Source organism: Pleurodeles waltl, chromosome 4_2, assembly GCF_031143425.1.
Source record: "Pleurodeles waltl isolate 20211129_DDA chromosome 4_2, aPleWal1.hap1.20221129, whole genome shotgun sequence".
Lineage (NCBI taxonomy): Eukaryota > Metazoa > Chordata > Amphibia > Caudata > Salamandridae > Pleurodeles > Pleurodeles waltl.
This window is the reverse complement of record NC_090443.1, coordinates 1,012,104,162-1,012,109,368: the sequence shown is the minus strand read 5'-3', so window position 1 is coordinate 1,012,109,368 and position 5,207 is coordinate 1,012,104,162. Positions and strand designations below refer to the sequence as shown.

Below are 5,207 nucleotides of genomic sequence, written 5' to 3'. Positions count from 1 at the left end.
AGGTAATACTAGCTTCTTGTGGTGCACATGACAGTTTCTATCAATAAACTGCCTTCTCCATTCCAGCAGATTCTACAAATTGTTTCTCATGTGGTCTGCGCCTCCAGTATCAACGCCCTTTAATATGCCATCTTTCCAAGCACCTGTTCCTTTTGCCCCACTCCGATCATTTAAAAAACCTGACTTATTTGGGGTTCTTTGGAGGATCGATTCGCCACAACGGGAAATGATATCACAAAGAAAACCATCAGACTCAAACTTTGCAGCTGCAACACAGCCTGCGATTAGTTTATTGCTCTCGATGCAGGACAGGCTTCGGGGCGCTGGAATCATGAAGGCCACCTCAGCCACAGGCCCCAGCATGCGGCTACCGTTCTGATAACTCTGGGCCGAGCTGCCTCAAAAACCGAGCGGGGTACCAGCCACAGAGAAAACTCAGCGAGTTCGTGAGAATTCAGAATACACTTAAGAGAATGGGCTCAGTAAGAGGTTTTCAGCAGCAGGATGGATGAACAAACCGATGGCAAATGCAGACAGTAAATGAAGGGAGCAATGACAAGCTCTGGAAATAATTTCACTGTTGATTGTATCCCATGGGTGGCACCTGCTCTCATTTGGGATTTGTTCACGAATCTCTCAGTGCCTTGCACTTGAGTGTCCGTAGTGTAATAGTTATCACGTTCGCATCACATGTGAAAGCTCCCGGGTGGAAACACAGTTTTTTTATAACTTTGGAATCACACAAATTGTTAATGATGGAGAGAAAGTAGATGGTTTGAAGTTACTTAAATTACAAAAAAACATTGGTGAACAGAAGACTGCAGAAGGGAAGCAAATATAAACACAAGCTAAAGGAGCAAAGCATTGCTGGGGTCTTAACTCGGAGTCATGAGAGTCCGGTTGAGAAGAGAGGTGCCACAAACTGACCCTCAGATACTGGGTTCATTACACCCTGGAACCCGAGCCTCTGCTTTAGCCTGGCGTGGCTCCTGGTGGAGAGGGAGTTCAGTAACTATTTCCATCACTACTGCTACCTTTACTAATAATACTATGCTACTAAGAGCACTTGGATTACTTAAATTGTCACTGCTACATTTATTACTGTTACTACCACAATGGATAAAGTAATACTGTGACTACTTATCCTACAGCTACTGCAATGAATACTACTAATACTGTGACTGCTTACACTACTATTGATACATTTCTTACTGCTACTACCACAATGCCTAGTACTAATACTGTGACTACTTACACTACTACTGCTACCTTCAGTACCACTACAACTGCCAGTACTACTACTACTAGCACTAATGCTACTTCACTACTGGTGGTAATTTCCTTACTACTAGTACAATGCTATCTAATAGTTTATCACCACTTCCACTACTACTGCTATTTCACTCCTACAATTCCTACTGCTAGTATTGTGACTACACATCTGCTGCTACTTTTTATTACTATTACCATTATTTTTGTGGCTGCTAGTAGTACTCTGACTACTTCTACTAATACTTCTGCATTTCACACTATTACTGGGACTACTGCTAGTTCTGTAACTACTTCCATCACTACTACTACCTTTACTTCTAATACTATGCTACAGCTCAAATCTCTGTCTGCTTTACTCTGCAGCAGGGAGGTGTTCCATGGGTGAAAGTGGGTGTTCCCACGCATCCACCCATGATTTTGGCACATTCCCAGATTTCTCATACGTAGTCTGGGAATGCGTCACAATGCCACGGCTTGCCATGTGAGGCATAATGAGCAGAAATATCTTTATTTCTCCTTGTTTTTCCCTCTTTCTACCTGTGCTTCCTTCTGCATGATACGAACAGAGGTAAGTGCCTCTTAGGATTGTTTCTGTGTAGGAAGTTATCCCTGTGTGCACAAAAACAATCTCGGCTCCTTCGAAGGCACCCTTGAAACACGACGCAAGGGTGCCTGCCTGCTTTGGTGCTAGGCAGCCAAAAGGAAAAGACTGAAATGCACTGTATAATGGTAAATACAGTGCAACCTGTCCTCTCCCTTTCACGCAGAGCAGCAAGGCGGCTTGTCGCATTGAACTGCGTCAAAGAATGATAAATCTGCCCCTAAGTGTCTACTATCACTCATTGAGTTTATGCTTGCCTTTGATCATCTACAGAGCTCTACTACGCTTTGGTTGTGTGCGCTATACAAATAACATATACATAACACATAGATAACATACAAGACGTTATCTCACCACACATGCATCAGCCTTACGTCTCAGGCCACATTATTACATTGCTGGCAAGTTTACCAGGTCCATGTTTTTTGTGCGGTTCCAGTCCATGTTTTTGCCATTGAATTCTGTGGCGTGTGGTTCTAAAAATTCTGGACCCATGTAATTTACTTTGCCACAGCAGTACGATTTTAGAAGATCAGAATTCGTAAGCAATTCTTTTGTACAGCTTCTGCATCAACACTAGTTAGTAGTGAACATCACTAATTGTTGGGTGTGTGATCTTATGCCACCTACTGCAGATAGAGGTATTCCTTATTTTGTCCTGCCATATGTGGCCTTTTGTGCTACTTCATGTTCAAGGAGACCTGTCCAGAGAGAGTTACCAAGTACTAGAATTTTGCTCCAGCAACATCTCCATGGCCTTATAAACATAGACCTGGACTCAGATTAGCATGAGAATAGGTTTATTGCCTATGTAAGGGCAAAAGGAGGGTTTGTGGTTCTAAAAATTCTGGACCCATGTAATTTACTTTGCCACAGCAGTACGATTTTAGTATCAAAAGACCGATAATGACTAGTACACTAAGCATGAGCATTTTCGCTCAATTCCAGCAGCGTTTTCACCTCAAAATCGCCATTTTCGTCCTGCACTCGTGGCTCCCATTTTATACACGGCAGCCATTTTTAAAAGTTGCCCTCACATAGGCTTATAATACAGTCAGATTTGATTCCAAGGACACGTACACCTTGATGGACTTTTCTCTGACCTGGGCAAGCTGGAACCATTGCCTCAGGCCAAACCTGTTTGGTCAGTCCCTCTCCCAGTGGCCGAATCAGATAGCATCAAGGCACACCAGGCCATAAAACCCTTATTATCGCTCACACACCCTGCCTAACTTGCTCACACCTGCACCTGCTCTTTTCTTCTTCTTACTTTACGAGGGGGAGGTGCCCGTTTTTATTGGGGCTCCACACTTATCTGATGTGAAATTCTAGGCCTTGCCGGGTAATTTATTATGGGCTGGATGACATGAAATATGAGGTTTCATCATGACACTGGTTTTTCCTTTGTAGTGAAAACATGTGAATGACCAACCAAAATGTCAAGAATGTTTGCCTGAAGCTTAAAAAACTGTATATAAGGAAACCTGACTTTGCATTGAAACACAGTCTCCTGAGAACATACAAATCGTGCTGTTGTACTTCTAGGACACTTGTCAATTGGTTGCAGCCAATAAATTCGATCTTTGACTTCACCTAGAAGACTCTGAGTTTCTGTAGTCTGAATCAGGAAAGTACCCGAGGTCTTTGGGTGTAGCCTGGCACCGCTGGGTTACCGGATCAGTACCGGTTCTGAAAAACCCAGTACCTCAGGCGGTTTTATAATGGCACAAACAAAACTACAAATCCCAGAATTCAAAGAAAAAAGCTGGACTGGATCAGAACATGAGGCATGGCCCTGAGTACTTGGCAGGACTGCTATTATAATATAAAATACAGTTTGTTGTGTGCTCTAAGTTTTTCTGCTCGCAGGCATTCCTTTCTGTTCTGGGGTGGTCCCAAGGTGTGCACTGCCGTTCTACTACTTTTGAGAGTAGTTTTGGAAAAACAACTAACACAATAATAATATTTACCAGATGTGCCTTAGATCTTTTTTTTAGTCCTGAGATGTTTTTTTCATGAAGGCACATTAGGGAAAGTTGTATATGAAGTATGAAATAGTGTCATTCTTTTACAGGCATATATTAGGTGGTGTGTAATGTTGAAATCGTCCTTGATCCGTGCGTTTATGCAAGCGGCTAAATGAAAGAACTTTGTCAGAAGTGGGATTCAAACCCACGTCTCCAGGATAGACTGCAATCTAAATGCAGTGCCTTTGACCACTCAGCCATCCTGACAGCTGATAGCATTTTCTTGTGGTGCACATGACAGTTTTCCTCAAGAAACTGCCGTCTCTATCCCAGCGGATTGTACAAATTGTTTCTCATGTGGTCTGCGCCTCCCGTATGAACACCCTTTAATATTCTACTTTTGCCATCTTTTTGAGCACCTGTTCCTTTTGCCCCACTCCGATCATTTAAAAAACCTGACTTATTTGGGGTTCTTTGGAGGATGGATTTGCCTCAACAGGAAATAATATCACAAAGAAAACCATCAGACTCAAACTTTGTAGCTGCAACACAGCCTGCGATTAGTTTATAGCTCTCGATGCATGGCAGACTTCGGTGCGCTGGAATCAAAAAGGCCACTTCAGCCACAGGCCCCAGCATGCGCCTACCATTCTGCTAACTCTGGGCCGAGCTGTCTCGAAAACCGAGCGGGGTACCAGCCACAGAGAAAACTTAGCGAGTTTGTAAGAATTCAGAATAAACTTAGGGGAATGGGCTCAGTAAGAGGTTTGCAGCAGCAGGATTGAGGAACAAACCAATGGCAAATGCAGACAGTAAATGAAGGAGCAATGACAAACTCTGGAAATAATTTCACTGTTGATTGTATCCCATGGGTGGCACCTGCTCTCATTTGGGATTTGTTCACGAATCTCTCAGTGCCTTGCACTTGAGTGTCCGTAGTGTAATAGTTATCACGTTCGCATCACATGTGAAAGGTCCCGGGTGGAAACACAGTTTTTTTTAATAACTTTGGAATCACACAAATTGTTAATGATGGAGAGAAAATAGATGGTTTGAAGTTACTTAAATTAGAAAAAAAATTGGTGAACAGAGGACTGCAGAAGGGAAGCAAATATAAGCACAAGCTAATGCAGCAAAGCATTGCTGGGGTCTTAACTTGGAGTCATGACAGTCCGGGTGAGAAGAAAGGTGCCACAAACTCACCCTCAGATACTGGGTTCATTACACCCTGGAACCCGAGCCTCTGCTTTAGCCTGGCGTGGCTCCTGGTGGAGAGGGTGTTCAGTAACTATTTCCTTCACTACTGCTACCTTTACTAATAATACTATGCTACTAAGAGCACTTGGATTACTTAAACTGTCCCTGCT

At 43.1% G+C, this 5,207-nt stretch overlaps 1 non-coding gene across 1 annotated transcript; it reads right to left on the bottom strand.

The window, feature by feature from the left end:
- Positions 1–4,024: 4,024 nt before the first annotated feature.
- Positions 4,025–4,107, bottom strand: TRNAL-UAG (transfer RNA leucine (anticodon UAG)). The gene has a single exon. It is a non-coding gene; the product is annotated as a tRNA-Leu (tRNA).
- Positions 4,108–5,207: the final 1,100 nt, after the last annotated feature.